Consider the following 20,155-nt stretch of genomic DNA (forward strand, 5'->3'; position numbering starts at 1 on the left):
TACCGTAGGAGCTCGGAGGAAGGACTTGGCTTATAATCCCGCATAACAAGAAACATGTATCAATTCGAGCAGAAACTCATTAGGAAATTTGTTTGGAAAATATTACATCCAACTTTAGGAGGATTCATCAATTTTTTCTTCTGATGTATACCTTTAGTCAAAATACGATTCATATTCTTCCCGCACAATTAAACAATAAGAAACATTTGTTAGGATTAATGTTTAAACGCGACTTAACAAATATTTAAAGTCTGATCATGTTAAAATTACATAGCAGGAAATATAAATATAGACTAAATAAAATAAAAAGTAGTTTGTCTATTATGTTCATCACAATTTGTTTGAATATTTCTTCCTTAGGTGCCCAGTCCTACGTTTTACAATTTCAATAGTCGGTTGCCCATATAAAATGTTGATTTTGCATTGAAATTGTGAATTGATTGCTTGACTTGTTGTATTTTTTTTTAAACACAATTTTACGTACTCATATCTTAGCTTAGACATAAGAGATTCATAGCTGATAAAATCAGAGAGAAACTTCACTTATCTCATAAGGAAGTTTTATTGATTGCTTGACTTGTTGCGGCTAGGAAGATTTTTTTTTTTGTTTATAACCACCGGGTAGTTACGGGGGATCGAATTGTGGTCCTCCCTACCAATGCTAATTACCACTGAACCAACTAACGATTGGTATTCCTAGGAAGATTTATGATTTAGCACATACTAGATATATGGCCCGTGCGTTGCACGAGTTTAATTAAAATATATTTTTAAAATATTTTATAAAATCTAAAATATCAATTTAAGTGAATATGAACATATATAAATAATTTTTTAAATGTGAAACTCTGTTTATATTTAGTATTAATTTATTATAGAAAATAAATTTTTTATATCATTTATAAATATAAATTTTTTATAAAATTTATAAATATAGTGGTTCATTGATAAACATTAAATATTATAATGTTAAATACACTGAGTTAAAATTTTTTTGTTCAATCAGTAAAAGAGACATTTTTCCATTTTTTAAAATATATAAAAGTAATTGAAGATAATTTTTATATTATTCAATAAAATTTAAACATCATATTTTATTTTAATAGTGCTATCAGAATATATTTTATTCACGTATGATTGGATATTTTTATATTATTTATATTTATCTTTTTTTATATACAATTTGTAAATAACAACTTATTTATATTATAATAATTTTGTATTACTCACTCATCCCATAATACATAATTTGTTAAGTTTACAAATATACTCATTCGATTATATTTTCAGTAATAAGATAATTTTTTAAGTTTTAAATATACTCAATCGATTATAATGTATTAGTTGAATGTTTTTTTTAAATAAAATAAATATTTTATTTAAATTTATTTTATTTAATATGATTTGATTTATGCTCAGTAAAAAAAAAGTAAAAAACTATCTAACTTATTGTATTTGTTAATAGATAATATTATTTAGTGATATTGAAATATTATTTTTTATTTTTACTATAAGCAATTAATTTGTATTTATTAGAATTTTTATGCGATAGTTAGAAATTTCAAGCAATAATTTAAATATACTCAATTGAATATAATGTATCAGTTGATTTTTTTTAAATAAAATAAATATTTCATTTAAATTTATTTTATTTATTATGATTTGATTTATGCTCAATAAAAAAAAGTAAAAAACTATCCAACTTATTGTATTTGTTAATAGATAATATTATTTAGTAATATTAAAATATTATTTCTTATTTTTAACTATAAGCAATTAATTTGTATTTATTAAAATTTTTATGCGCATAGTTAGAGATTTCAAGCAATTAATTTATATTTTATAGATAAACTTTGAATATATGTCTACTTGTTTTTAATTTTCATATTGAAAGGTGCACAAAAGTAAACAATGGTTTTAAATAAATTATATTTTTTTAAATAAAAAATTAATATTATCTTTTATATGGTGCAATATATAATAATAAATTTGTTTACTTTAATTTGAGATTATATAATATGAGAAATATTTTATTAGAGTCGGTCTGTTTGACCAAATTCAAAACACATTCATTTATAAGTAATCATAAATTTTCCATAATTTTATATACATATATAAATCAATACTACAAGAGCAATGATATACAAAATTTGGTTAACAACAATTGAAAAGCTATAAATGTGTCTTTTTAATAATAAATAATCTCAGGAATCATATATCCTCCCACACTCAGTCCATTTTTCCAATTTAAAACTATTGTATAGTCAATTGTAACTCAACATTTTATTTTTCCGGTTAATTATAGCAAATTGAAAGTAAACTAAAATAATATAGTAGCCAAAACTTCCATTAGAGTTTGTCAATCCAAAAAATAATAAAATAGTAATTGTTCAAATCACATATATATTATAATAAGAATGAGGAATGGAAAAGAAAAATTTTCAAAATTACATTCCTCTCCTGTTCTTCTAAAATAAACTCAAATAATATATTAGCAATTTTCAAATATATTTCTTTGATTAAAAAAATCTTATATATGATTTTTTTTATAAAATGAATAAATATATTAAAGATATTGAAAATAAAATAATAAAAAGAAATATATTAAATAAACATAATTATTATCGACATATTAGTATAATTTAACTTTATAATTTCAAATTTAGTTGATGCAATTAAAATGGTTAGAGACAAACTTACCTCTAAGATGTCATTTGTCATCGATTTCTTGAACACTAAAGATGCAATTGAAACAACAATATAAAGATAAGATCAAGTTACTTGAATTATTATTATACAATATTAACTAATGAGTAGTCAAAATAATATGAAGATTAAGAAAGATAAACAAAAATTACAATACAAAAATAAAATTGCTACTACAAAATTATTGCTAAAAAGTGATTACCAATCAAAATCAAATATTAACTAATCAACAATCAAGATAATATGAAGATTAAGAAAGATAAACATAAATAATAATATAAAATTAAAAAGCTGCTAAAAATAAAATATTGCAGTTTATAATTTATAAAGAGATTACAAATCAAAATCAACATCTATATTCAATATTTAGTATATATACATAATTGAATGAATATTTATTAAAAGAGACGATGCAGAAAACAAATCTAAAAAGAGAAATAGAAAAAAAAAATTAAGATTGAAGGTCATTTTTAAAGGTGTATTTATAATGAATATATAGAATTGAATGAGAGGATAAATGGAAAATGGAAAATTTTTATTCTCACGGCTGAAATCTTCAATTAATTATTATTGAACATAATAGCATTAAAAAAAGTCAATAAAAAAATGTTTAACAGTTACATTTAAATTCATACTTATTAAATTTGTTTTGTAGAATTTATTTTTATTAAACTTCTATGTGATGTTAAATGCTATATATTCTAACGGTTAAATGTTAAATTCATTCTTAAAAAATTCATGTGACAGTTACATCTTTTATATTCTTTTTTTATTTTATAAATATGGCTCATTATTATTATTATTATTATTATTATTATTATTATTATTATTATTATTATTATTATTATTATTATTGTTATTGTTGTTATTATTATTATTATTTTGACAATTAATATTGTGTCAATTTAATAAATATAATAGTATAAATAAATATTTTTGTTTTGTTAATATTTTTATTGTTAATATAAATAATTTAATGTTTTATTTAAAGTGACTATTAATTTATGAAATAGAAAAATTAGTTTAAGAGTTAATAATATATATTGACAATAAGAGTTACCAACATAAAATTTATTGGTGTTTTAATGTACCATTATTAACGTTACGACCTTTCATTTTCTATAAAAAAATATGATAAATTAAATTGAGTATTATGCATTATTAAAGTTTAATTAAATTTAAAAATATTTATTTAAAAAAAGTATAAAATTGGAGAGAAATTTAAAAAGTGGTTTACGTAAATTTAAATAAAATATATAATAAAGTAATTTTATTTTTATAAAAATTAATTGTATTGTAATGCTATATAATCTAGCATTTTGCATTTATAAAAATAATATTAAAAAAAAAAATTTCTTATTGAAAATTTTAAAAATTGTATAGTTTATAATTATAAAAAAATATGAATAAATAAATTTGAGTATTATATAATCTCAAAATGTAACTCTTTTAAAAATATATTTCATTAATTAATAAATTCTATAAAATAAAAAATTGTTTCACTTTTACTTCATTCTATTTAAATCATGTGTTTTTTTATTTCTTCGCTATTATTAATTTTTTGTGGCATGGCTCGATATTATTATTATTATTATTATTATTATTATTATTATTATTATTATTATTTTATTATTATTATTATTATTATTATTATTATATTGTGTCAATTTAATAAATAATATAATACCAATAATAGTATAAATAAATATTTGTGTTTTGTTAATACGTTTATTGTTAATATAAATAATTTAATATTTTATTTAAAGTAACTTCTAATGGATCAAATAGAAAAATTAGTTTAAGAGTTAATAATATATATTGGTATATAATTAATTTGTGAGGATATCATATTTTCTTCATGTATTAAATTAAAAATGAGGTTTTATAAATAGGTAAAATTTTGTGAGGATGACACATAAGCAAGAAGATATGTGAGGATGACACATAAGTAAAGGCTAGGGTTTTAATCTAAGGTTGTCATCATGACAACCTTAGATTTATATTAAGTAGATGTTATCTCATGAAAAAAACAAAAAAAACAAAACTTTATGTAAAAGTGTTGAACTTTGTTGTCATTTAGGATAATTCTCTTAGGGAATTATGGAAGTCAATGAACATCAATGTGAGTTATATTTGAAAATATAAAAGATAACTTTCTTGTAATCTTTTGTGGACAATGAAGTAGTAATATAGTACATAAAATTCCCATATGGTATAGTGTCTTTAATGCTACCACACACATGTTTTAAGGATAAAACATGAGAAATAATATATGCAATGTATATCTCACGAAAATATACGCTCTTTGTGTCGGAACAACTTCGTTATTATGCAATTTCACTACTTTAAAAAGGATCTTTCATCATGGTTAAAAAAGGGATACAATCATGTTTGATGAACCGTAGTAAGGTATGGTGTAGTAGTAAGTATGCTGCTTTCCAACACGGTGTGTGACCATGGTGGAAAACTAGGAAGCACACTAAATATCACCAATGTCATATTAAACAATCGTGGTGAAATATATAAAGGTCATGGGTCCTATTCTTAGTCACACCATGGTATATAATATTTGGAGCGCCACTTTTCACAACGATTAATTGTTTCAACTCTGAAGAAAGACTTTGTTTTTTTTTATAAATAGTATTTTTTTTAATATTGTATATATGCCCCATTTTTTTTAGTACATGTATTGTATATCCTATTTGTTACCATAACATAATATGAATCATCAATATACTAATCCATAAGACTTAGTTGAGAAACGATAAATAGTATTTATTCTCCTCACTTAACTATGATGATATGAATGATTCAACTGCTTTTAGAGAATTATCTTTAAATTGAATACTAAATAGGTCTAAGAATATACTTTAGTTGAGTCCCTTAAGCTAGACTTTAGTTAAGTCCTCCTGACGAGACTTAGTTGAGTCCCTTAAGAAAGACTTAGTTTAGTCTTCATGACGGGACTTAGTTGAGTCCCCTATGCAAGACTTAGTTGAGTCTACCTGACAAAACTTAGTTAAGTCCCTCAAGCGTGACTTACTTAAGTCTTCTTGACAAGACTTAGTTGAGTCCCTCAGGCAAGACTTAGTTGATACTTCCTTGAGTTTTTGAGAAGATTCTCCTAACATTGTTGCTCGTAGATGGGTAGGGTTTTCCCGTGGGAATCCATTTATTCAATTACCTAGTAGGGCTCAAATGATATTCTTGTGGAAATCCCGTTGTTTAATCATCCCATAAGGAGACAAGGATCTTCTTGTGGAAGTCCAACAGTTTAATTACCTCGTAGGGCAAAAAGAATCTTCATGTGGAAGTTTAGCATTTTAATTATCCCGTAGGGCGACAAGGATATTCCTTTGGTAGTCTAGAAGTTTGATTACCTCGCATGGAGGCAAGGATCTTCTTGTGGAAGTTCATCAGTTTAATCACCCCCGTAGAGCGAAAAGGATCTTCATGTAGAAATCTAACAATTTAATTATCCCGTAGGGCGGCAAGGATCTTTATGTTGAAGTCCAAAAACTTAATTACCTCGTAGGGTGATAAGGATCTTCCTGTGGAAGTCCAACAATGCCATTTTGACAGTTAAAAGATAATAACTTGTTGCAAGAGTCAGAGTCTTTTACAAGAGTTTAGATAAACAAGTGATTCGCCCTCCTATTGATCAACTATAATAATATCTCAGATAGATTGACTTCCATTTTTTGAGAATGATCCGTCCATTCAATTCTTCCAGCTAGTAGGCTTCATTAGGCAACTTCTAATATATATGATACATACCCTCATAGTTAGGTTCTAGATTTCCTTATTGGGCAGAAACTACGAATTGTCATAGCACTAAATTTCCTTCTTGCATGTCTCTTCGAACTACCTTGGAGTTATAACTTTCTAGTTGATCTTTGTTTGGCGGAAAACTATTGAATGCGAGCGATATCTCTTGCTTCATCAATTAGGTCAACAACACATATTAACCCCGCTTCATTTTCTTCCTCGTTGAAATGGAAGTGCCACCATGATGGCAAGACAATTTCTACTGGAAGGGTGGTGTCCTCTATATACACTAGCGTAGAGAGGGTTTTCTTGATGATGGAGTGAGTGGTAGTCTGGTATGACCACAAAACTTCATGTAGATTCTCAGTCCATAACCCTTTGGCATTATCCAGCTTCTTCTTGATTCCCGTTAATATCACTTTATTAGTTGATTTTGTTTGTCAGTTCGCTTGTGGGTGAATGATTAATATGTATTTGGTTTGTACTCCCATATCCTTGCAAAAATTGATCTTGACAGTACTAGAAAACTGAGTTCCATTATGTAAGGTGATAATTTCTGGTAAGTAGAACTTGCGCATAATCTTCTGCGAATAAAAGCGAAGAACTATTTTTGTTAAAATCACATACACAACTTATGCTTCTATCCATTATGTGAAATAGTCGGCTCCTATGACCAGGAACTTTAGTTGGCCATAAGTTATAGGAAAGGGTTCTAGAATATTGACGCCCCACTAGTAAAATGGCCAAGGCATTGTTACAGAGTGAAATAGTTTGACTGGCTCATCGTGCAGATTAACGCGTCTCTTGCATTTGTCACATTTCTTGACGAAAGCAATGTTATCTTTCATTAATGAAGGCTAGTAGTAACCTTCTCTTAAAAGCTTATGGGCCAAGGCGAGCCTACCACTATGGCTGTCTCAGGCCCCTTGATGAACTTCATCTAAGACCAGGGCCATCTCGTGTTCCCCTAGACATTGTAACCTAGGAGTGGCTCCTCCTGATGGACAAGTGAACTCAAGCAAAAGAGGGGAATGATAGTGGTGTTTAAAATTTGCGATTACTTTTACATTTTATCGATTAAAATTATGATGGTAGTTTCTTAAGAGTGAATAACAGTGGAAATAAAAACAATGAAAGTAAATAGAATTTATTTAAAGAATAAATTTAGAGAGATTGGCCTAGTCTTGTCCCTAAGAGGTCTTCTTGAGAGTTCGACTATATACTTTAAGCTTTTAAAGGTTATATCCACAAACATTTATACAAATTGATCTTGATATTTTTACAGGCTTATTCCCAATTGAAGATAGCTTTTACTACAGGCTAAGCTAAGAAACCTTCTTAGAGATTTTCAAGCTGATTTCAATAATAAAAAACATAACATTTTCGGGAAAGCACAATAAACAAACAACACAACCACTTACAAAATTTTCTTCACCAGAAAAATTTCACTCAAAAGCACTATGGCAACTCTAAGTGATAAAAAAAATTCTAGAGAGAGAAAATAAAGAGATAAATTCCAAATAAATTTAAAGATTTCGAAAATGGCGTGAAATTTAAAGCATTATTAATCGATTGCCATGCACAAAAATTAAATATTGGATATAAAGTCGTTGCAAGTCATTAAGGTGTGTCCTAATCGTTTAGCCCTTCTCTAATTGATTGGATGGCTCAAAAAGTTTTGTCAATCGCTTGGCACAAGTCACTAATTGATTAATTAGTTCAAACATTATTTCAACTTTATACTTGCAAGCACATAGATCCACATTCTCCCCCTGTTTTATGATAACAACACATATCTCAGGGAAGTGGTAAGAGAAATAACGAATATATGTTTGGAGTGATTAAACTCCCCCTCAATTAAATAGAGTATACCCTAATCCCATTGAGAGTATACTTCTCTCCTATGTCAAAATCAAAAAGGTGGATAAAGATTAGTTCTTTCTTTAACTAGTTTTCCATTTTCGTCCTTGTCAAGATTGCACGATGTTAACATTAGGGTTGCTATTATCTTGGAATTCTCCATATAAAATTTTCTTAATAATTCTTTAAAGTATTTAGCTTGGTTAATGAAGGTTCCACTCTTTGTTTGATGGATTTGAAGTCCAAGAAAGTACTTGAAATCCCTATCATTGACATTTCAAACTCATTCTGCATAATCTTAGAGAATTCATTGCACAAGAATTTGTTAGTAGCACCGAAGATAATATCATCAACATAAATTTGAACTAGTAAGATGTCATTTTAGGTTTTCTTGATAAAAAAGGTTTTATTAACTTGTCCTCGTTGAAACATGTTTTCAAGCAAGAATTTGATTAGACGGTCATACCAAACCCTTGGGCTTGTTTTAGTCCATATAGTGTATTTTTAAGCTTGAAAACATGGTTTGGAAATTTTGGGTTGATAAAACCTGGAGGATGATCAACATATATATACCTCCTCTTGGATGTATCCATTTAGAAAAACACTTTTTTCATCCATTTGAAATAGTTTGAAATTTATGATGCATGAGAAAGCTAATAACATTTGTATGGCTTCTAATCTAGCTACATGGTCATATGGTTTATCTAAATATTTTCTCTCATATTGATTGCTTCCCTTCGTAACAAGTCTAACTTTATTTCTTAAAATATTGTTATCTTCATCCAGTTTGTTGCAAAAGACCCATCGGGTATCAATCGCTAGATTAGATGAAGCTTTGGGAACGAGTTCCTAAATGCTGTTTCATTCAAATTGATTTTACTCCTTTTGCATGATAACAGATCAATGTTCATCGACTATAACTTCGTCAATTTCTGTTGGTTCAATTTGTGAAACAAAAGCCCCAAAGGTACATACCTAACTAATAGAGTGTTGAGATGCAATTCTCTTAGTAATTATATTAAATATGTCATATAAAGAAATTATACTTGTTAGACTATGTACAATGGTTACATTATTCAACACCCTACTTTTTCACTTTTTATCTTCCACATCATCTTCTCTCTCTTCCACCTAATAATTCAACACCTATTCAATTTTTTTTCACTACAATGGTTTTGTTTAATAAAATTCAACACCCTACCCCACATCATATTCTTATTTTCTTTTAAAGTTTTGTTTTTATGATTATATATTAATATCTATTATCAATTAAAATTAAATTAAAATAATTAATATTTAAACTTTTTTTTTTAAATTTAATAATTTATTTATTTTTTCTAATTTTCTATTCTTAATTTTTTTTCTTGCAAGTAATAAATAAGAGATGTAAAAATAGTTATTTTTTAAAAAAATAAAATTATAAAAAAACTTAAAAATGCAATAAATACACTAAACACACAACACACTAAAAAAGAAACACACAAAAAATGAAACACACATAATTTAATTAGTACAATAGACTCGGCTCACAAACAATTTATTTAATCATGAAATATTCCGAACTTTTCCCATATGTGTTTGACTAGATCTGCTTGCAATTCGTGATGTACATTTGAATCACGCATCACAGATCTAGCACGCACGTGATTCGCAAATGCAGGTAGCACCTCGGTCGAGAATGACTCCGGTGTACTAGACTCACTTGCCTCAGATTGATCATAATCTGTCCAATTTTGAGCATATATATCTCGTTCATCCTCAACAATCATATTATTTAATATGATACATGACCTCATGATGAGAGCCAAATCGTTTATGTCCCACAAACGGGCTGGTTCGCGGATGATTTTAAATCGAGCCTGCAACACCCCAAATGCACGTTCGATGTCCTTCCGACATCCCTCCTGATATTTTGCAAATAACTTATCTGGTTCACTTTGAGGAAGTCTAATTGATTTGACGAAAGTTGGATAAGAAGGGTAGATACCATCAGCAAGATAGTATGCCATATTATACGGTCGTTGATTCACAAAGAAGTTCACTTTTGGAGTATTTCCCTGTTCAACATCATCGAACACAGGTGAACGATCTAAAACATTTATATCGTTCAATGTGCCCGGACATCCAAAAAAGGCATGCCAAATCCATAAATCATAAGTTGCAACTGCTTCAAGAATAACAGTGGTGGTTCCCTTATCTCCCCGGGTAAATTGACCTTCTCATGCTGTAGGACAATTTTTCCATTCCCAGTGCATGCAATCAATACTGCCAATCATCCCCGGGAACCCCCGCATTTCACTAACACGCAGTATTCTTTGCAGGTCATCTTGAGTTGGGGCTCTGAGGTACACTGGCTCATACAAATGTATGATTCCTTTACAGAATCTACGTAAGCACTCCAATGCTGTAGTACCTCCTATTTTGATGTATTCATCGACCGCATCGGCCGCCACACCATATGCTAACATTCGCATGGCCGTGGTACATTTTGCTAATGGAGATATACCTTCTTTTTTTGTTGCGTCAACTCTTTGGGTGAAGTAGTTGTCACTACTGGATAGTTCCCCAACGATCCGAAGGAACACATGTTTCCGCATCCGAAATCGTCGACGAAACATCGCATCATCGTATGTAGGTTGGTCTGCAAAGTAATCGTCAATTAGTCTTTGATTTGCCGCTGTATGATCTCTGTTGAGATATTTTCTCTTGCCACAGTGTTTATATCCTCCCTCTATTTGATTTCGCCGCTCATTAAACCGGTTGATGATATACCTCTCTTCGATTTCAGACTGCCTTTTGTAAGCTTCAATATCAAAAGGAAATTTTGTAATATGGGCGATAACTTGGATTAGATGACGACATTATGAAATTCGGAGGAAATCCATAATTTGGTATATTTTGGGGACCTTGTTTGTTGGAAGATTGATTTTGAAATATATAGTTGTTGGAATTTGGGTAGTTGAAAGGATAATTAGTAGAATTTTGGGTGTTAAAAGGGTTATTGTTGGGATCCATTTCACTACAAGGATGTTTAGAGCTACAAACAATGATTTTTTTAAGGCTAAATAGAAAAAAAATTGAGAGAAAAAAGTGAATTTTTTTTATGAGTCCAAATCAAATGAACCAAGTCTCTATTTATAGAGGAAAAAAAATAATGAATTTTGATAAAAATAAAAATAAATAAAAAATTTATTTACTATGAAATAATTAATTTTAAATGATTTAAAGAAAATAAAATCTAAATAATCACAACAACCAATAAAATTGTGTAAAGTGTTGCATGTGGCCCCACTTTTTTCTCATTCAACATGTTGAATCTTTTCAACACCAATTAATCCACATCACATTAAACACCTCATTCAACAAACCATTGTAGACATTCAACTATTGAATAATTTTTTCAACACCCCCATTGTAAATGGTCTTATATGTAAAAGAAAAAATTATTGATGCAAGAAAATTATATTTAATTTAAAAATTGAATTAATATTGTTTTTTTGAAAATTTTAATTATAAGTTTATTTTTAAATATTTATATTTTAATAAAATATTTTTTGTTAAATTTTGTATTTAATATCTAATATTATTCATTTAATTATGTTATGTTAAAATTTGAATTTTTCTATTATAAATTATATTTTACAGAGGTACTAGTATATTAGTAGATCATATTTTACGTATCATACTGATTTACGGTATTAATAAAAAAAAATCTAATTTAAATATAAAAAATTGATTTAAAATAAATTCTATTAAATTTAATTTAATTTAGTGTTTTTAGTTAGTGTTCTAACTTCTAACGGTAAATTGAACCTCATATAAATTTTTTAAATTAAGTTATATTTTGCTTTATAGTTTATCTAAGCTGCCTTACAAACATCCATATTTACATAGTCATCCATTGATAAAAAATTATATTTTGCTTCAGAGTTTATCTAAGCTGCCTTACAAACATCCATATATTTACACAGTCACCCTCGTGTTAGAAATTTAATGCATTCAACTCTTCATAAGTTGAAAATTTTCTGCATTTAAAATATTGAAACATCAGTAGCCGTTAAATTAAGATCAAATATTTTATATTAAAATCAATTTTTATTTAAATAATAAAATTAAGAAATGCATATTTATGGACCGTTCAATTAACGGATACAATAATCTGGATGTAGGGTCTTATAAATGCATTGAATCTAAATTTCTCAATAAGATGTAACGTTAGAGTCGAAGAAAAAAATTAATTAAATAAATAGTAAAAAAACAGTGGACATAATATGGACAATGTGGAAAGAAGTAGAGATATATAATATACAGTGAAGACTCATTTTGGTCTCTCACAAATATTACACGAGTCAAATTAGTCCCTCACAAAAAAATTGACCCAATTTAATCCCTTACAAAATTTAACCGGATCATATTAGTCCTCATGCTAATATTTTTCTCAAATCGGTTTTTTCTACTTCTGAACCTGTTCTTTTCATACTTCTAAACCGTGACTGGACTGACACGTTAGATTTTTTTTAAATACTAAATTAATTTTTATTTTTAATTTCATTTTTAAACAGTTATCAATGAATAATATTAAAAAAGACAAAATTATTTCTTATAAATAATTTTTAAACAAGTAATTTCCATGATTTCTACTAATATTAACAAATTCAATACATAAATTTTTACCTATGAGGTCTCAAATCTAAGTCCCTTCAAGTTAAATAATTTTCACTTTACAACTAGACAAATCAATTTTTATCGTTAATAAAGTGACTATCATTTACAACTAGAAAAATCAATTTCTAGTGTTACTAAAGCAACTATATTTACAACAAGATAAATCAATTTCTATTGTTAGTAAAGTGATTATCATTCACAACTAGATAAATCAATTTCTATTGTTAATAAAGTGATTATCATTTACAACTAGACAAATCAATTTCTACGGTTAGTAAAGTGACTATCAATAACAACTAGACAAAACAATTTCTATTGATAGTAAAGTGAGTATCATTTACAAATAGACAAATCAATTTCTATTGTATTAAATTGACTGTCATTTAATCTGAAGAGACTTAGGTTCGAGACCATGTCGATACAAATTTTTGTATTTTTTATTTTAAATTTAGAATTGTTTAAGATTAACCACGTGGGCCTGAGTTCAACTCCTTATAAGAAACAATTTTGGTTTATTTATATTATTAATTTATAATTGTTTAAAAATGAAATTAAAAATAAAAATCAATTTAGTATTTAAAAAATGAAAAATAAATAAAATCCAACGTGACAGTCCAGTCACGGTTTAAAACTAGAAAAAAAACGATTTGAGAAAAATATTAGAAGAAGGACTAATATGATCCGGTTAAATTTTGTAAGGGATTAAGTTGGGTCTATTTTTTTGTGAGGGACTAATTTGACTCGTGTAATATTTGTGAGGGACCAAAATGGGTCTTCACTCTATAATATAAGATAAAGAAAAAACGTGTGATATAATTAATAGTCATTTTTGGAAAGTAAATAGAAGACAAAATTGTTAGAAAACGCTTCAAAGTTAAACGGATCCAGACTTGAATCGTGTACGGAACACTTTCTTTATAGTATTTCAAGCACTCTCAAATACCTTAGAGTTTCAAAGCAGTAATACTCAGGATAATTCAGCCTTATCGAGTTTGCGCAAAACTGACAAAAACTCGAATGCAGCAAAGAGTGCTTTGGAATTATTTAGAGAATTTTCTGTTTTTGTGATGTGACATTCTGAATCCGAAATCATGCTTTTATAGGCCAAGTTAATATTGTTTCATAAGGTTGCGACCCTTGGTGAAAGAATATAATTTTCAAAAGTTATAACTGTTGGCACATAGCATAGTTCACTAATGATTGCATGATTTCATCTGCAGCATTTCGTGAACAATTTCCATCTTCCGAATTCAAAATTCAAATCATAGGCACTAAGCAAACTAGTGTTTGTAGGATTGGGATAAGTGGCATAATGTTGGGACCACCACATTTATAAAGGTTTTCAAAATGAGTGAATCTTTCGATATAAAACTTTATTTCATACATTTATTAATATTTATTCACTTTCACTATTTTATCATTTTAGAACACAACTCGTAGAATTTCCTAATGAATTTACAACACCTTAAAAAAAACAAAGGAAGCTATCAAAAGATTTAATTTAAGGAAAATATTATAAAACAAATCTTTGTAGGCCTTCAAAATAAGTTTGGAGGGTGTTTATTTTTTTATTAGAATAAAATAAAAACATGTACCTAAGATAGCCTTTTCTATTTGCATCAGCAAGCATCTTAATCTACCAACTAGTAGAAGACCCGTGCGTCCGCACGGGTAAATCAAATCTTAAGATGAATAATGTATTACAGACGCAAAAAAAGAAGTTTAAAAACTTGATTGAAAAATGTTAAATTAAGATTCATAAAACATAATATAGATATAATAAAGTTATATATATTAGCTATTTTAAAAAAAGAAGTTGGAAATGTAATAGGTAAAAAGTATCTTCAAAAGAACTTCGATTGTATATGACATCTTAGATTGAAGTGTACCAAAGAAATCTGAAAAGAATAGAAAATGAATTATGGTGATAGGGACCCGTAAAAGTAGTGAGTTTTAGCGATAAAATTCACATAAAAAATGTATTATGGTGGTAGTGACCCGTAAAAATAATGAATGTCTGAATAAAAATAAATTAATGTCCGAAGAAAGATATTATGGTGGTAGTGACCCGTAAAAAATAGTTTGTATCCTGCTCAACAATATTTTTTTTTTAAAATTATATTTCTAATTTATATTGAAAGGCTTGTAGAAGTACAAACATATTATGAATCAAAGGAATAAATAATAAAAGATTTAGCAACAAACTCTACACTTAATAGAACACATGATAATGTTTCATACTTGAATCTCAAATAAAAATATTCATTAATTAGAAAAAATAGGTAATGTACTTAGTGAGATGAAAAGATAAAATATTATTGTATTACATCATAAATGGAAAGGAAATGATTATTAGACTATTAGGCCAATTACAATTACAGTATAATGTGGTGTAATGTGAGATGATTTCAGCTATTTAAAAAAACAAAATGAAGAATGAATTTGATTCGTCAAATTTATGGGATCAAAATGGTTCCACCAGTATAGGAATCTTGTTTGAACATTAATATAGTGTTAATTTGATACATGTTCAACAACATTATGTCAGAAATAATTCTCATGCCTATCATTATCAAGTCTAATTTACACATTAATATAAGTTGGCATTGGAATTATCAGGATGTAGTTTTGAAAAATTGAAATAGATAGCTGTATGAATTAAGTTGGCATTGTCGAAGTGGAACTAAACCTGTTGCTAATTTTACTAAGATTATGTAATTCAGGTAATTCAACTAAATGTCAATACAAAGGTATGAATATTGTAATATATAATCTATTTCACATCCTAATGTTGATGTAAGGCTAGGAGGTAGCGCCAAATTTCATATTTGTTTTGCAAGCTCATGACATCAAATTTAATGTTGGTAACAACAAACAATAAAAACAGGTCCCAACATACTTGAATGTAAGCTCATATATAAATTGTTGAATCATTAGTTCAACAACAAAGATAGTATTCAGAAGTAGTATTATTAAAGGATATTATAAATTTGTGAACATATGAGATACATGAGGAATACTACTTAGAAGAAGGAATCCAAAGCTTTGGTTAAAACGTGGAACAACATTTTTTTCAAAAATAGTGGCAAATTAATAGGAAGATCATTGTAGTTGAAGTTAGCCGTTCTTCATTTTAAATTTGAAAAAATGGCTCCAAGTCAAATTACCTGGGCAAAAATTGTGCAAGTAAAATGGAAAGTTTAGAAGTAGGAGATTCTAATGTTAGTAAAAATATGTGTTTTTACTGCAGCAATATATTTTTACTTTGGCCACTTAATTATGTGTTAAGTCATAAATTACATGGAAAAACAAAATTGAGTTGGAAGAAACTAAATTACAAGGTGGACCAGCTTTATGTTTTGAACTTGCAAAAATTTCCATATTTTTGGCTTAATTCTAACCATGTTTAGATGTGTTCACAAGTTAAGTGATATATAAAGGGGAGCCATGGTTGACCTATGATGTATTGTATTAACAGGAAGTTGAAAGTAACAACTCAGTATATGTACGATTAACACCAAAACAGATCAAGTGATTTCAAAGTATTATAAAGTATATTAAGAGGGTTAGCAAGAGTGATAGACATTTGAAGAGATCTTAAAATTGATATGGTGATGTGACAAAGTGGAAAAGGTGGAGACAATTGCTATGAAAATAGGGAGTAAATTGCATTAGCTATAGTAAAAGTGCACGACTTTCGGTGTAAAATGTACTTTCCTGATAGTACTAAAGATTAAACAATGTAATTGTTTAGTAATTATTCATACACTTCATTGTTAGGAAATTACATAGATGCAAAACTGACTTATAGCTTTGGTAATGCAATAAATTATCAATTTCAAACCAATTTATTGTAAAGCGTAATAGGGAATGTGAATGCGGAACGTTGGAGTAAAATATTTAAATGGTATAATCAAATTCTTATACCGCTATTGTAGTTTGTGTTAGATGAACTTTTCCTAACATTTAGATGAATTCATTCTCCTAACATTTAGATGAATTGAACAACATTTAAAGTTCTTTTTGGAAAATTCACTTCACTATGTTAGAAGAAGTGATCCTAATATTTTAAATGAATGATTCACAAGTAACAATTAACTATTGCTGCAGTTTTAATATGAGGTTGAGTTTGGCAGAAAAGTTATTTCTCAATACATTTCTGTCCATTTTTATAGTAAATAAGTTTATAGCAAAAGTGTAACATAGCATTTTGTGAAATCTGTAAGATACTCTTGTTCAAAAATAATTTCCAAAGCAGTAACTTCACCATATATGTATGAACATGTAACATACCTTAGAAGATAATTGAAAAAGCAGTAAGTTGACAGTATTGGCAATTAACTGTGAAATATTTATATAGTTGACCATGCCTCAACAATACAATTTGACAAAAGAATTGGCAATCAAAATAATAACCCTATACCCAAAATGTAACAACTTTGTCCAACTAATAACCAAAGATGATTGATACCATGCTGTGAGTCTCCATTGACATTGATGTTCTTATATCCTTTCTTTATCGCTTGTTCCAGTCCTAAAGTTAAGACACGATACTCAACAACATTGTTGGTTTGGATTTGTTTAATACCACACTCCCAACTTCATTAAGCAGTACAGCTCCAGCACCAGCTGGTTTAAGATTTCCACGGGATGCACCATCGACATGAAGGGTATAAGAATGCTGCAAATAAGATGTAAAACTTTAGAGTTAACAAATGATTGTCAAAACTATACAAAATATTTCTAAGAATTAAGAAAAGCAATTCATGTGGAGCTTGAACAGACGCGAAATGTATATTGTACTATTAATTGAAGAATAAACTAAATGAGAAGTTGTATGTGTGAATTAACATCTAAGTCACAGTATTGAAATCAAAATTACAACCCACAAGCAGATCTCCATATTTTTCTTAGTTTGAAATCAAAACAACAACCCACAAGCTGATCTCCAACTTCTTCTTCCCTTGAAATTGAAACACAACCATAAACAAATCTACATGAAAGAAGAAAAAAATGAGGTGGAGAAACCAAAAACAAATAAGTGGGAATCAGTTGAAAGGAAAAACAAATTGCTTAACTTACAATACACCAAAAAGATAAGAAAGAAAAAAGATTGCCTAGCAAGTCCTTTATTGAATCACCAAAGCATCAAGTGCAAGCTTTTTGTATACTTAGAGAAAGTAATCACACTCACTTGAAATAATCACACTGCCATTAACATATCCGCGAGAGGCAGTTCCGTTACCACTCCACTCCACATCATTAACACGTTCTGCTAATGCGAAGTCTTCTTTCAAGGCACAGATTCGCGTGGTGCGAAGTGCGGTATTGGAGGTGAAAATCAATAACAGCCTGCATAATGGATCTCTCTTTTTCATGTGAATCTATTACTCATAAACTATATGATAAGATAAAAGTACCGTGCATGCATTTTATTGTATTTAGTTATTTTCAATGCTAAAAAATTACTAACATAATGATTCAACTTTTTTAAATATACCTCTACATCCTTCTAATGATACCACTTCTCTTTCAGCAAGAACTCTTAATCTAATAAATCACTTATGGTGTCATATTCAGCTCTGCATTCAAGAAATAAATACGGTCAAAATTTCACAATAATAAACTTGAAGGTAAAGTAGTACAAATAATTTACTGCAGCAATAAAAAAGATCTTTGAAGTGTTCTTAGATGGCCTGAAATTTCAAATTATAATGACCAAAATATAGCCATTGTAAAACTTTAGTGCATGCATGTGCAATACTATAATATATCTAACTAAAAGAAGTGAATACAAAATAGATGATGAAATCATAATATAAATATGAGAGGAGAGACAAAATATGAACATATCAACAATAGATAGAGACGGGTTATAACAACATTACCAACTAAATTAACTTAAGCTGGCGTGAGGTGAATCCATCAAACGGGAGAGTTGGATGAGTCTTATAGAAAATCACTTGAATTGTTGTTTTGACACTTTTTGAGTTCCTTGAATTTGGTCTAGTTGACTTTTCTCCTATAACAATCCATCATGCCACTCACTGAACTTCTTTTTCATTCGCTTAATGAGAAAAAGTCTGCCAATTTGATACATGGTAGGTCCTTAACATCATTTATAGTACCTGAGAAAGCAGATATGCAAAGCATATATTAAGAAAAAACATATCAGATGTTCAAGATGAAATTATAACGACAAGAAACTAAGGCAGATAAATATCAAGCGCACCGGTATGAAATCCAAACAGTAGAAATCATAACTTCTGTTTGTTCAAAAATCTGAAACAAAAAACAGTTCTGTTAGGTACAAAGATAAAACATAGCACAGGTAAATCATAACTTTATGTACAAAGATTCAATTCTGTTAGGTACAAAAATCCAAACTTGAATACACAATAAAAATCCAAACTTAGCACAGGTAAACATAGCACAGGTATAAAAATCGGAACTTCATGTGTTTTCAACTTGAATACACCATAAAAATTCAAACTTTATGTGTTTTGAACATCATTAAACCATCTAAACTTTGTGTGTTTGGGAAGAACAATATAAAGATCACAACTTTAACATCATTCAACAACATCATTCAACACTATAAAAATCATAACTTTAACATAATTTTGAATCGGTACTTCTTGTGTTTCAAAGAAAAGTTAAGAAGAAGAAAAGAAATGTTAAGAAGAAGAAGAATACTATGTAAATCGGTACAGCATTCATTTTGAACCGTGGTGATGAAGAAGAAGAAGAGAGAAGGGTGGTACCTGTGGTATGCGCAGATTTTTATGAAGAATGAAAAGAGAGAGAAGGATGTATGAAGATTGAATGAAAAGGAGAGAATGAGAGGGAAATATTGAAAATTGGTTCCCCTGTTGTATAGCGTGTAAAAGGATTCTCCAAACTTTATTTTTACACAATGGTTAATTGTTGTTTAGCAATAACAAAATTGAAAAAATGGTGCCACTTGGAACAATGGGTACATTTGATTGGTTGAGAAGAAGTTTGATTTAGCAAATTACCAAAATGGGCATATGTTAGTGCAAAATAAAAAAAGCAAAAGGCCAATTAAGGGAGTTAATAGGTATATTATATTCTTAGTTAGGTAGTTGATAGCTACAACATCAAACAAGCATGTTTCACGCTTGAACGCAAATGG

At 28.3% G+C, this 20,155-nt stretch overlaps 1 pseudogene; it reads right to left on the bottom strand.

Annotated features, from left to right (window-relative positions):
• Positions 1 to 9,790: 9,790 nt before the first annotated feature.
• Positions 9,791 to 18,377, bottom strand: LOC131643126 (uncharacterized; annotated as a pseudogene).
• Positions 18,378 to 20,155: the final 1,778 nt, after the last annotated feature.

This window comes from Vicia villosa, unplaced genomic scaffold (assembly GCF_029867415.1).
Source record: "Vicia villosa cultivar HV-30 ecotype Madison, WI unplaced genomic scaffold, Vvil1.0 scaffold7, whole genome shotgun sequence".
NCBI classification, from domain to species: Eukaryota; Viridiplantae; Streptophyta; class Magnoliopsida; order Fabales; family Fabaceae; genus Vicia; species Vicia villosa.